The sequence below is a fragment of the Osmerus mordax genome, chromosome 2, assembly GCF_038355195.1.
Source record: "Osmerus mordax isolate fOsmMor3 chromosome 2, fOsmMor3.pri, whole genome shotgun sequence".
Taxonomy (NCBI): domain Eukaryota; kingdom Metazoa; phylum Chordata; class Actinopteri; order Osmeriformes; family Osmeridae; genus Osmerus; species Osmerus mordax.
In genome coordinates, this window is record NC_090051.1 from 17959520 (window position 1) to 17974589 (window position 15070).

The following is a 15070-nucleotide window of genomic DNA, read 5'->3' on the forward strand; positions in this document are numbered from 1 at the left end:
ACATGCTCTTATTGCTGGTACTACTGCTGCTGTGGGTGGGTGAGGGTGGCAGGAGGAACGGGCCCATGGTAGGCCCAGTTTTTACAAGAGAAGTCTGCTCATGGCTGGGACATGCAGCTGTGTGGCACGTTTAGCTGGAAGTTCTTACGAGGGGTTGTTGAAATCCCCTCATGCTCTTTTTTTCACTTCCAGATTCACCTACAATTCAACGGAAGTTGACATCACAGATTATGGATTGAAAATAATGTTCATGGGTCAGGTAGTTACCATTTAGGTTAGTTGTCTCTCAGTGTGGAGCAAACACACAAACACACAGAGAGAGGCGGGTTCGTCTCCCTACATCACCTCCTCCTGCTCACATGTGTACTCACAGATTAAAGAGTGCACAGCAAAGAGAAGTAAACTCTCACAACTGCTGTCTGCGTCCCCTCCTTGCTCAGCTGTCAAACACAGTAGCAAGGAGGAGTCAGTTGGTTTGCGTGCGGTAGAATCCTTTGATTGTGGCCTGTGAGTGATGACCACATGTTGGAGAGTAAAGCAGTCAGGGCCTGATTGGGACATGTCCTGTGTGCGGGCCGGGGTGAGACTATATACTGGGCAAAATGACAGGGTGACGCTGCTCCCCTCCTGGACTGGGGAATGAGGGGTTGTCACCTCACAGACTAAAGAGAAAATGAGTGTTTTAATGACTCACTAGGGGCAGGATGCTAGATCCTCCAGGGGAGGAAACGACAGAGACTTATTTATGTTGTCCTCTGATGAGGTAATGACTACTTCGTTTTATACTCAGGTGGGAGTAACCTCAAGACACATCAGAGGGAAAAGGACTTGCACTGTTGAGAAGAGTTCAAAATCTCCTGTGAATTGAGTCATCATTGCCTTTCGTTAAGATTAGACAGGCGAAATGAATTTAAAGAGTGTGGAGGGAAAATTGGAGGTTTTCGAAGTACTTTTTAGACAGGCAGATTTTTTCAGCAAAGCTGTTTGGTTGTTTGAGAATGTCTGGAGATCTGATGCCACCCAGGTGTGTTCGTATAACAAGTCATTTTTAATGGGTTCCTCCAGTAGATAAGTTCCTTCCAGTAAAAACCATCCATTATGTCTAATGTGTTTAAGGCGTATTTACCAAACTCTGCAACAAATGACCTACAAAAATCAAACATTATGGGAAGTGGGGAGCTGAGTTACGGTAACCGTGTAGGCTAAATGTGTATTCACCAGTGTTTAGTAATCACCCCGCAGCCAATCACAGAGAAAGGTCAAAGTTCAAATGAGGTCTAACTTGGATGACAGGAACCCCATTTCCTGTCTGGTCACTTCTTGTGGGTCTTCAAATTATTTTTTCCCTCAGTATTTGTATGTGTGTGTGGGTGTGTGTGTGTGTGAGTATGTCTGTGTCTGAGAAATAACAAGAGAGAGAGAGAGAGAGAGAGAGAGAGAGAGAGAGAGAGAGAGAGAGAAAGAGAGAAAAAGAAAGAAAGAGAGAGAGAGAAAGAGAATGAGTAAGAGAGAGCAAAGAGACGTTTCAATCATTATCGGCTAAGTATTTTGTGTCCCCACACCCCACACAGAAGAAAACAGTAATGGCACAATTGTATCCAGATGATCAGCAGGCTCTTTAAAGTCCTCAGCTACCACACACACACACACACACAAGCACACACACAAACTCACACACACACTGCTAAGCTAACCTGACATACTGGCCTGAACCACGGGACTGAGATAGGCATCAGTACTAAACACTGACTTTCATCTTCCACTGGACTGTAGCATGGAGACTGGATCAGGGCTTCCACCCTGCCTGATAGGCCTCTTGTGCTGCTCAGTCTCTTATGCAATGAACTAGGATCAGCCAATACACTCGTCCTCCTAAACTTCACTCCCAGACGGAGGAACAAAAACTGACTTGAGATCAGTGTCTGACATCAGCTTCACCATCATTCCAGAGAATGGCAGTGTGTGGGCCTCAATGTGCTTCTCACAGCAATGCAACTCCATCAGAGTATTTGTTGTCGGTCAGATGGATAATGATCAAATGGGGAATACACACGCAAGCAATGTGGAGCCGGCAAGTCATGGCCAGATACACTGTGATAGAAATATGGTTCAAGTCAAGATGTCATCATGGGTCTGTTTATTGACCGACCTCCAAACTGAGGGCAAGACGATGACAGGCTGTTCAATATTTCCATTCTGTCGATCTGTTATTTCAGATCACGCTCCATTGGAGTTTTAGTACCATCAGTGTAGCATGGCTGTATTCCTGGCGAGCACCCAGTGACGTAGAGACAACCCAAGACAACTAGAAAAAGGCAACAAGAAAGAGAGCACCTGCATGTTATAGCCCCATAAAGTCACCATTAACACCCTGTCGAAAACACGAAATAATTTACTGCTTTAATTACGAGTAGAAAAAGCAGCATAGAAGTTTTACAACCACTTAGACAAATGGCTTAACAGTTCACCAGAGAGTCACAGAGGTTCATCACTCTTCAGAATTGGGTAAGTATACTGGTATTCTTTTCTTCTTTCCAAGGTGACATTGATACATGTCTCTTTAGTTATTTGAGGAACACATAGAAATTATATATTTTAAAGAACCCCAGAACTTTTTAGAAATTATAAATATGGTGTTTAGAGTTTTCTTTGCTGAAGATTCCGATTAATTCCTAGAACATTCCTTTCCCATGTGTTTTATTTTAGATTTTCATGAATAATTTCCCACTGACTTACACCACATTGAAAATCAACCAGATTCTAAAAACACATTTTCAACCAAACTTGATTGACATGATCCCTTGGATGACTAGGGTGTGTGAATGTGTGTGTAAGTGCATATGCGTGTATGTGTGTGTGAGTGCGTGTGTGCATGTATGTGTGTGTCAGTGATAGCGGGTGCTAGGCAGGGCGCGGTCTTACAGCATTCCTGTATCTGTATCTGCGTGTGACTGGGAGCTGTGGGTGCTCTGGGCGGGGCTGGGCCCCTGATGTGGTTCCTGCTGTGCTACTTCACACATGGGGATGGAGCTCTGTGGCCAGAACAGCCTATCAGAACCACGTCCTGGGCTCGTCCTGAGAACAACCTGAGAACATTCCGACGACGTCACACCACCACCACTCCGCTGTCAGAAACATATCTGCTGTGGTCCGTGGAGGATTCAGCTTCCCACTGGTCACAGATGGAGAGGTGGAGCACCTAGCCATCACAAGGGTCATCCCACTGAGACTGACTGCTAGCGTGGCACCGTTGCTGCTCTGATAGGTCCTGATTATAGCTACTTTTACAGACATCTATGGTGACATGGTGGGAAGCTAAGTACTGTGGCACCCCAATTCAGATTTGGACCCAGATTTGCCTTGGTGAGGTTGTTTTAAAATCACAATCCTGAGGTTTCACACAAGTACGCCATCTAGGATGGTGTAAGGAAAGCCTCTGAATATCTCCTTCAATTCATTCATCCTCAACCATTTCTTCTACATAGCTGATCTCATCTTCTAATGTGATTTGCCTTACTGTTGCCAGTTCAGGAACAGAAGATATATGACTTAGGATTTCAAAAATAACTTTGCTAAGTACTATGGTATCGTGTATCTGTTTCACAACATAGCTATCGGTAAATTGTGGCTATGACACATGTCGAGGTCCTCGAGTGGTTCTCCGGCGGTTCTGCGGTAGTTCTGCGGTGGTTCTTACGGTGTCCCAGTGAGCAGCTGAACGAATGGTCGGCCAGTGGCTCTATGCTGACTTGACTGTACTGCTTCCAGCGGGTGACCCAGAGCATCAGAGTTGGAGAGGAGAAGAGTTGAGCTTTTCCAGGGAACCCGGCAAAGGGATCAAACAGCCTGAGCTCCAGCCACCACCACTGCTGGCCCTTGTGTCAGAGGGAACACCCTCTTTGTGGCTTGCTTGACAAATATTAAAGACCTGTACTTTCGTTTGGACATTTCTGCTTTCTTTATTTGCGTGCCATTTTGTGGTTGCATAAATAAAAACTGCCATGCACTCATTCATTTGTGCGTTTAATATCTGAGAATCTACTGAAATCCCAAAATATACACAAGAAGACATGCACATATTCAACTTGCCATCTGTCGAAATACTTTCAATAGCTGGTGAAGTCTTTTTTTACTGTCAAATATGGTGCTGCATTCTTGTGTTGACCTAAAGTGGAATTCAGTACTCTCAATGTTCACAAGGAGCAATACAGGAACAAATTTAAGGGGGATTTTTTATCTTTATCCTGTGTGTTAAAACTACAACTCTCTATCTCTCCCTCTCTCTCACACACTCTCTCTCCCTCTCACTGTCTCTCTCTCTCTCTGGCTGACAGGTTGAGGATTAGCGGCTCTGTTCTTCAAAGCCAGGCAAATGTGTGAGCAGATTTAGTCCCAACACAGGTGCTAATTAAGCCAAAGGCCTTGCTTTGCACTGCACCCGACCAGAACCGGAACACTGTTTACCTGCAGAAAGACAAGATGACACCTCAGTGGTGCCCATATCACTTTATTGTTACAACTCATGATATTGACGCAAAGACAAAAACATTCATCACATAATTTACCATTTCACAAGTTACAACCAAACTGATGTGTATTTTTTGCGTCTTCTTAAACTGGCAGTTTGCCTCGAAGCTAAAAATCACAATAACATACTGTAGGCCCAAACTAAATATACCATTCAACTGTAAGCACTAAGGTGCAAAAACACACAAAAGTCTGACATGTCATCATGGACCTGATCCTGATAGGGCATATCCCTCACAACGGCCCAGGAGTGTCTTGGAGAGTGACGCTGAGGGGATTCCCTGGTGCCTCCTGCAGACTGTCATCAGGTGCTGTTTCCTTCACCTCACCTTCTTCAGCACTAATCTCAGCTTGTGTAAACAGACATCGGGGGAAAGAGAAATAATGTCCCTGGCCAACATTTACCAGAAAGTTAAAAAAGAGACAGAGGTGAAAAAAGAAGTTCCACGTCAAGCTCATTTTCTTCTGTCTGTGACATCTGGCAAACAGGTGTGTGACCAGCTGTGAGTGTGTGGGGAGAGGGAAGTTGGGCCGCTGCTCCCCCTACAGGTCAACAACAGACACAACGGCTCAGATATGTGCTGAAGTACCTCAGGAGAAAGGACAAATATAGGCACAGACGTGGAAAAAAAAAGGATTTCATTCCTTGTCCTAGTCATAACTAACCAACAACCATCTTTTTAAAAAGTCAAAAAAGAGAGCATAACGTGACTGTGCTCCATGCATCACTCCCACATTTATGCTGGAGAAAATGCCTTGGATAATTGAACCACGTGGGTCAATGTTATGTACAGTCATCCTTGGAGTCCTCTCTGTACTTTAAACTCACTCTACTTGTGTTTCGCAGTGATTGAAGAGAACCAGGAAAGGTTAGGAGAGAACAGTGTCCAATAAAAACAAGCGAGGATCTGAGTACATGCAGCCCATTTGAACTAAACTAATAACAGTACACCGTGCGGGTGGCCTTTCTCTGTTTAAAGAAGAGTATCTCCAATGATTGCCCTGCTTTAAAAGCTCACACATTGCTGCTCTGACAGGTCATGTGACACAAACAAGTCACCTAACTGTCTTTTTCACAAGTCCAAGACAACACTGAAACCCCCAAAACTCAATAAGTTTTGTATTTATTTACAGGAAGGAAAAGAGTTGACTGAAGTAATTCAGTAGTGAAGTAATGAATGAATGATCCATGAAGATGTCTTTGGATGTCGCTAATGAGTCCCGGGCTTCTTTGTGTTCATCCTTTCTCTCCAAATGTCCTGTCTGGGATGAAGAGGAAGTGGATGGTGAATAGATGGAGAGAGGAGGAGGGGATGGTAGTGTGTTACAATTAAAAACACACACAGGTGACACGTATAGAGCATAATTGTCTTGATGCTCACCTATTAACTGGCTTCAGGTATGCAGCATGTTGTGACGGGAATGACTGAAAGTGTGTGCACAAGATAGCAGGTGGAATTTGTGTGGTGTGTTCTTTTCCTTCTTGAACCTCAATAATATTCAACTCCTACTTTTAGCTCTTTAACTGATCATTCACAGACACTGAGAAAGCAGGCTTGTGCCTTAACGGCCCCTTTCTTTCTTTTAACGATAGCAGATTTAACCTGATGGCAATGCTGAGACTCCTACCAGTCATGTGATGTAACTGCTGCGATCACAACGATTAGGAATGGAACAGAAAGGGAAAAAACGATTTTCAGCATGTCTGAGAATTCCGTTAGGAGGTCTTTTACACTTTAAAACATGCTCTCATCTTATTAAGCCGTAGTCAATGATTAAACAGAGACAGGAACAGTGTTCCAGGGTTAGTGTGAGACCATCACTGGGCCTCCTGTGGTCAGGAACAAAAAGCCTAGTAGTTTAGGATGGATGGTTCCAAAGGGCCTCCATGATGAGTGCCCCACCTCTTTACCTGGCAACAGCAAACACTGACCTTGTCCCTGACATCCTTTGTCAACATTGTTGGTCCGGTTTCAGAATTAACAAACCCCATGAATCACAAAAAGAAGGAACAGGCATTTTATGAGACCACATTAACAAATTCATTTCTTTTCAAGAAAATGCTACATTTGGTATTGATGAAGACTGAAATAAATCATGAAAGTTAATTACAAAAGCAGCCAACTTTTGGGGTTAGGACTGTTGGTGGCACCCACACCAATATTCGTATACTTGATTAAACTTCCTTAAACTTTGATGAGAAAATGCACATAAAACAGCCAAATAAAGCCTTTTTTATGTGTGGTTCTCTGATGTTGATTTCAAACCTCACTTCAAACCCCACCATTTGTTTTCGACGTTGACTCGTTCTTTACGCTCTAAAACAAATCAAAGGCAGTACAGAATAAAACAGTTAAAGCATCACATTTGAAAAGAAAAATGGTTAACACTTCATTTTAAGGGGGAGGGGGTATCTAGCACATACGGTTTGTGCAACCTTCTTAAAGATGCATGCATGTGTAGAAATAATCACTTGGAAATGTTTATATCTCTTCTAAACTGTTTTCAGCTATCTCTAACAGGCCAACAAAGCACTGTTATTATATTTTTGTGGGTCGTCAGTGTTCTCTCCTGTCACATTATGACTATTGACAGTCAGCTCTTGCCTGTACAGGTCTGGGTCTGGCCTTCAGCTTATAGGAGGTAATGAGCTTTACAATGCTTTGCCCAAAGATGAACTAGAATCAGTCCTGTTTGATATATTCACTTTTGACATATTTGCCATTTACTATCAAGCAGTGGACCTGGCAGACACATTTGCTGGCCTAGTGCTGCTCTTTGCCCAACGTAGAGAAATCTGTTTCATATGACTGTCCAGAGGTCTCCTAGGGTTTAGCTCGAAACCCCTGCTCCCCCACCTCCAGCATGCTGGGATTAAACCTCCTTTATGTTCCTCTTTCTTATGATTCACACATGACATGCTGTAGTATTTCATGTTGCACTGTATCATGGTGGTCATTAAAGCTTTGAATCTAATCTCTCTCTTTCTTAAACCTAGCAGGCCTGCAGCTTTATGTCTGCAGTCATTCTCTCTTTTTCTCTCTCCTTCTCTTTTTCTCTTTCTCACCATGGTTGTTTTTTGGTACCTGGAAAGTTGAAACAAGGCAAATAATCGGACGTTTCTAAATTAATTCAAAGGCTTACATCAGAAATGGTAATCATGCCAACATGGAGGATTTTGATAAATGTCAGACTTTTGCGCGGAGAACAATGTACATTTATGTCCGAATTTGTCATCCCTCAAGTTGATACCATTCTTGTCTTGCTCTATTCTATTGGGAGGGAATTGAAGATGATAGTTGGACGTTGCCAAGTCACAGAAGGTCAAAGGTGCTTCCAACCATATTTTCCTTGAGCGTAAAGTTGCTCTGCTTTCCTTCCAGGCCTGTCCGATTCCTTTTCGTTTGGGGTGAAACAACCCTCAACCCTGTAGCAATGGAGTATCCCTCCATTCCTGTTGGGTCTCAGAGAAGTCTCTGGAAATCCATGCTCCTAATTATGTAACACTGTTACTGCCAGAAGCCGTGTTTCCAACAACACTGCTCTTGAACACACCATCCTTGTTGTTAATGATTTCAACAATCCTTTTTGAAAGACATTGATCCCTTAGATCTCACGGCCGTGACCTTATACAGTATGCTCACTGAACAGACGAAAGCCACTGAAATGCACAGATTGTAATGTGCAACGCATGCCCTGTCTGGCCTCCCTTGCTGGGCCTTCCCCTCAGAAGGGATCATGTTAGATTCGATTAGATCCGATTAGATCCCACAGGACTGATGCCATGAAGGTGGTCAGATAAACCCTGTGGATTGTCACAGAAGAACTGCATGTTCAGACTATAATCTGTTATTATCACTAGGGAAAGATGTGATGCAGAACAGACTTCAGCTAGTCTGGCGTGACTTTCAAGGGATATTCCTCATAATAAGGTCATTTTTGGATCATGAAGGGTCAGTGGCAGAAAGACGACAGTGTTGGAGATGCTTTGGGATGCATGGCCATATCTGGAAGAGATCGAGAGTTTACTGACAGAGGGAAAATGTGTTTGTAAATGGTGAACCACCAATGCCACACAAAAGCAGCACTTACTCCAAAGCATGTGCCAGAGGCTTGTCTAGTACACCATGACCAATCCACTGGAGCAGTTGACACAGAGAGGACTCATATGTGCTCTCAGGGGTTGGAGTTGTAACCATGCGTTTTGGTGAGTCGACCTGGTTTGATTGCATCTGTAGATAGCAATCAGGTCTGTCTGTTTTCAGTTGCGTTGCGTTTGAAGTTTGATGAGCATCCAATCGTATCGACAAGCAAGCACACGCATGCACACACGCATACACACACGCATACACACACGCATACACAAAAACATATGCTCACACGGATACAAAATAATACCAGATCACTCAAATTTCTCTCTTTTTTTGTCTCTTCTTTTCTCTCTTTCTCCTGCTCGTTGACTCTACCTCTCTCTCTTTCTCTGTCTCCAACAAACACACACACACACACACACACTGGCTTCTCCATTTTTACACCAGCACAGGTGTAGACGTTGTGACTGCGTTCACACATTATCCCCTGTCAGCGACTGGTCTCTCTTCTGATCCCTGGCCACCCCTCTCTCGCTCTGCTGCCAGGACTTTGCTTTCTCTATAAACAAATAGATTTGGAAATGTTCTGTCACTGTTTATGGTGGGAATGGTGTGTGTGTGTGTGTTTGCCAGTGTGTGAGTGCTTGCCTGACTGTTGTGTGTGTGTGTGTGTGTGTGTGTGTGTGTGTGTGTGTGTGTGTGTGTGTGTGTGTGTGTGTGTGTGTGTGTGTGTGTGTGTATGCATGGGTGTGTGTCCGTGCACGCAAATGAGCCGATACCGTGGAAACAAGTGATGTTTAGAGCTGATAGTTTTTCCCTTTAATTGTGGGAAATGGGTTTCAGATGTTGCTGCGTGGCTGATCACTTTGGGCCTGAGCGGCCTCGTCATGTCTTATAAAACCACATGAAGGGGAGGCTGATGTGGGACGATAGCAGACCAGGGAGGGAGGCCCGCTGCTGGGACTAAACGCTCCTCTGGGTCCCCCTGAAATAACAGCAACCATATTAGCAGTAGCCGTGTGATCTATCAGCAAGCCCATGGTGAGATATTTCTGTAAAACAATAACAAACCAGCCGTTTAAACAAGAACAACACAATGGGATGAATGAACACTTTCCTGTGTATTGTTTTGTTAAAAGTTTACTGTAAAACGTCCTTTTACATGATAAGCTCCAGCAATTTAGCAATATTTAGGAAGCGTATGCGTAGCACCTGTTCTAGAGATCTGGAATGATGGGTGTGGATCAAATAAGCACTATTCCTGTAATAGACCATTTGGTTTGGTTGGTTTGTTTTCATTGGATGGCTTTTTCCTCTTGGGTGAAGACTTTGGTAATTCACTAAGGAGACCAGGGAGTTGATGTCATAGGTTGAGAGAAGCAGAGAGAGAGGGAGAGAGAGAAAGAGAAAGAAGGAGAGAGAGAGAGAGAGCAAGGGAGAGAGGGAGAGAGGGAGGGAGAGAGAGAGAGAGGAAAAGAGAGATAAATGTAGGATACTTTGTTGCCCCCTGTTGGAGGTTCTGTGATCGTACTATTTTGTTTAAATGGAAAAGATTAATGTGTAAGATAAATCTGTCATTCAAAAGAATACAATGCGCAGCTTCAGATGTCACCTCAAAGTTTGTGGATGAACTATATAGGAGTACAGGTTATTATAGAACAATGATTGAACAACAAGGTCTTGCCATCAGTTCATTTCATCTAGTGATCTCTCCCATTGATGTCTGACAAAAGTGGATATACAGACCTTCTATCCAAAAATAAAATGACCTAAATTAATTAAATTGACAGGTTGGGTGGTGGGATGGAGTTACATCACCCCCAGTACGGAACACAGTCTTGTCAACATGTGCTGTTGATCTTGGCCCAGGTGTGTGTTGCTGCTGTCAGCCTGGTCTGCTAGGGAACAAGGGGTCTCTGAGGCCAGGGAGAGGCAGGTTGAGGGAGGCAGGCAGGGGGAAGCTGGCTGGGGGAGGTAGGCTGGGGGAGACGCAGGGAGTTTTAGTCAGGGAGGTGGGAGGGAACTAGAGATAGCAGGCCTCCACTACCATCTGTGCATGTGAGGGAGTCAGTTGGCTGAGCGGTGAGGGAGTCGGGCTAGTAATCCGAAGGTTGCCAGTTCGATTCCCGGTCATGCCAACTGACGTTGTGTCCTTGGGCAAGGCACTTCACCCTACTTGCCTCGGGGGAATGTCCCTGTACCTACTGCCAAATGTACTGAATTACCTAGAAGATCTCTGTAACACTTCATCCAGATGTATATATTTGCATGAATTTACAATCAAAATGTGTGTAAGGAGCACTGTGGCTCTATTCGTTTTAAGAACTTTCTCTAACAGAAAGTGTGTAGTGGATGTCAGTATAACTGGGAACATTTTAATCGTTTTGTTTTATTTTTTAAATTGACTATTTTGAAGTACTTTGTCCTGCAAGTCTGATATGGACAGAGACAAGCACAAATGTGTAGCCTATACACAAAATGAAAATGTACTGGAAGTGGGTCATCGCCTGAAGTCTTGAATTTCCTCCCCTCAGAGCAGAGACAGAAGGTTCACTCTACTCTGCAGCTGTTCTACCATCCCTAAACATCAAAGGTGGGTGAATGTGGTCGTGTGGTGCAGGAATCCTCTTGCCGTGAACACAGGGTCAGAGCAGGTCTCTCCCGTCGCTCCCTCTTGTCATAAAACCACTGCAGGGCGCCTGGTGATGATCACACCAACAGATTTATCTCTATCCGCCCTCAAATCAAGCGTTGAGGGTTTCTACGGGCTAATCGGACGTCCGAGGGAGGCCCCCAGACCTAAGAAAGAAAGGGTTTATTTTGGGAAGCCGAAAAGAAAAGGGGGGAGACAGAGAAAGAGAGAGAGAGGAAGACAGAGAAGAGAGAAAGAGTGGGATGAGAGAGAGAATAGCACCGCGCGGACAGCAGGTCATCACTGCCCCCAGGCTGATGACAGTAGGAGTTGTGTGTAATGTATTTATCTGCCGGCTCGGGCCTTTCGGGGAACGCTCTGGTTCAGTGTAATCAGGGTTTCTGGGTGTTTGTCTTGGCAGACACTGCACATTAAGGGTGATCCTTACCTCCTCCTGCTGAGACTGGAGCAAGATCTATACAGACAATAATATACTAAAGACCAGCCCACTATCCTACAGCACAGCCAGGACAGGGTACAGACAAGGGTGCCACCTGGATGATATGGAGGGTACTGCCATTAGGTTATTTTGGTAGACAGTGCCAGATTTGTGACGTTATTTTGATAAACTTGCTATGTTGTGCTATGATGTTAATTTGACTTTGGATTTCCATGACTCATACTGTCCACACTGTAGCTTGTAAAATCAAAATCGTGCGAGTAATCCGAACTTGTACAAAAGGTTACCTTGGCTCTGACATGCTCACAAAAACAACTCTTTTCACAGTCCCTGTATGTATGAAATATGGTAAACAAAACAGGGTTGATGTAATTTGGTGTATGCATCCTTCCCAGAATCACAGTGGATCATGTGAACGTGGAGAGACATTCGCACTGCCCCACATAGCTGATGAATCTCTCCCTCCTGAGGTATTTTGCTGGAGGAGAAGAGCATTGTGAATGGATGCTTTCATGAGATGAAGATGACAGACAGAGAGATGATGTGTGTTCTTGGCCTGCTGCTCTCCTTCTCAAAGGCGCTCTTTACAAGGTATCTCTTCCGACAGACAAATCAGTCAAGGCCATAGAGAGGGAGATACCCTGCCAGTCTTTCCCAACTCTTTTTTTAAAAGAGGCCCTTTTTAGAGGAATATCATACGCTCAGTACAGTCCCTTTACTTTTCCATGCAATGCAGTGTCTAAAGTATCTCATGTTAACCAATGTGTGTGTCCTCTTCCTCCTCTTGTCTGCTTGTGTTGCTATGACAATGCAGCTGAAGTCCTCCGCCAGCCAGACTGCTTTGATAAGAACATCAGAGCTCTTTGACTCCTATCTGCTGCAGCCTAAATATAGCAGGTCATAGGTTGGTTAACATGAGGAAAGTGGAAGCTGCCTGTGTTCCATTCTCTTTTCTCTCTCCCTTTTTGTCTTTCTCTTTCACTCTCTTTCTCTCTCTACAGCTATATTTGTCTCTCTCTTTCACTCTTTCTCTCCTCTCCATCTCTTTCTCTCTCTGTTTCTCTCTCACGCTGATTACAGGGCTTTAATCAGCTGCTGCTTCATTGAAGCGTTGTTGGGATCCATTGATGTGTTGTTTACTTTGTGTTCCATACAGTACAGTTATAGAGATTGGTTGGCTCCAGATGTTGGTTTGATCTTCATTTCATTGCCACTCACCAGGTGTGAACGTCTCTGTGTAGTTTACAGCTGAAGAGCACAGGCTTGGTGCCCATGATGACCTTGGCAACAACAGTAGTGAGAATGGTCAGTTTTCTCAATGAATCCATAGCCTTGTGTCTTGGATAACTCCTCCATGTTCTCAACAATCCCTCCTTTTCAGTGATGGGAAAATAGGGTCCTAGTGTGTGCGCATGTGTGTATCTATCTGTGTGCATGTGTGTGTGTGTGTGTGTGTGTGTGTGTGTGTGTGTGTGTGTGTGTGTGTGTGTGTGTGTGTGTGAGTGTGTCTCTGCACCTTATCAGGCCCTCGGCCGCCAGCTGCACAGGCAGCTCCCAAGGGGAACTGTGATCTGTCCAGCAGCCCACCTGCTTCTAGCCGTGGTGCTAAGCCCTTGCTGACGGCCTTGACGGGCAAACCCTCGATAAGACACGACACACGATCCTTCTGATGCCTTTTGATGTGCGGCACCATGACAACGGATGGGGGGGACTCTTCACAGAAGGTCCTGGGTCTAGTCAAGCAGAGGGAGAAAGGTCTGGCTTGGTAGGAATTAGCACCATGTTCTGTCCGTTTTACTTTTCTAATCAAGTTTTCAAGGAAATGTCGGTTGAAATATTCCCACCACCGACAGTCAAACTAAGTTGACTAAATGATTGGTTTTAGTAAAGGAGACCACTGTTTCCTTCATAAGTGTTGGCACTTGGGAGTTTCCATTAGTGTGTGACTGGACTGCTAGACGGCAGTTGTTAAAGAGTTGAAAGCAGGATTCTGTCACTATGCGCAATATTACAAAGATAGAGGCTTCGCTGCTCCACCATCATTCCATCTGACTGTCAGGAGTAATTAAATGCTAGTCAGAAGACTTCTGGTGACAGAACTTATCACCAAATGACCTTCATGGAAAATATTAGACTCTTCTAAAACTTCACACTGCTATGTCAACTGTTATACTTGGCTGCCCCCTGATGATCACTCCAAGTACACCAGCAGTATTGCAGATGGTGAATATCTGTTCAACTTCTGATCGTGTGGAATGAATCTCTCTCCAGATATAAGTCAGTGCAAAACATAACGTTTTCTTTTTTAGGTTATGTTTTTTTTAAGTATAAAAAGTATGATGCATACAATATCAAACTGTTCATATAGGCATAGGCATATAGGCACACATAAGTGACACCAATATATTGCAGTGCCATCAACTAGCCACAGGGTGGAAGAGTGTATCTATTGAGAGGTGAAAGGCAGTGTAACCACAACAATGAATATTTATTTCCCTTTGTTTGGGTTTGTTAAAGGAACACCACTAGTTGAGTTTCTGCCTGCCTGCCTGCCTGCCTGCCTGCCTGCCTGCCTGCCTGCCTGCCTGCCTGCCTGCCTGCCTGCCTGCCTGCCTGCCTGCCTGCCTGCCTGTCTGCCTGTCTGTCTGTCTGTCTGTCTGTCTGCCTGTCTGTATGTCCGTCTGTATGACCATCTGCCTGCCCGCCAAATATACATTGATCAACATCAAGCAACAAAATTAAAACTTGTTGTCTTTGAAAATTCCAAAGACCAATCATGATACATGACAGGGTACATGATAGCACATCCAATTTGTTTCAACCCACATATATGTCCTCTGTCAAAGGTTTCTGGACATTCCTCTGATCAGAACCATTTTAACAGACTTCCCTTCACTTTTCCTCTTGCTGTCCTCATTAACCCTTTGAGAGATGACAAAATATTGATCAATGCTTTGAGTGCGACACACGCTGACTCAAAGATGGGCCTTGTTACAGTAAGTCATTACAGTAAGAACAGCGATAAGCCAGTGAACAGCAACCTTAGCAAAACCCCTGACCTCAACATGAAGACCTCAAGATCAGTTTGCAGAACTTTATTTGGCCAATAATTTAATATTCAGTATTTGTGGCCACAACCATATTGAGGCGGACTTCCAGTCTTAGATCCAGGTCACGTTGTTTCGATTTTTACAAAATGGGTAGTATCCTTCTTCATCCATAACCATGTGACCTCTCTGTGTTGCACTAAAACATTCCTTCAACCTTGGCTACTCTAACCTACCTCTTATATAAAGATAATGATGTTAGGAACTTAGCATAATTATCTACTTTGGCATTTGACGTGGGATTGTCAGTCAA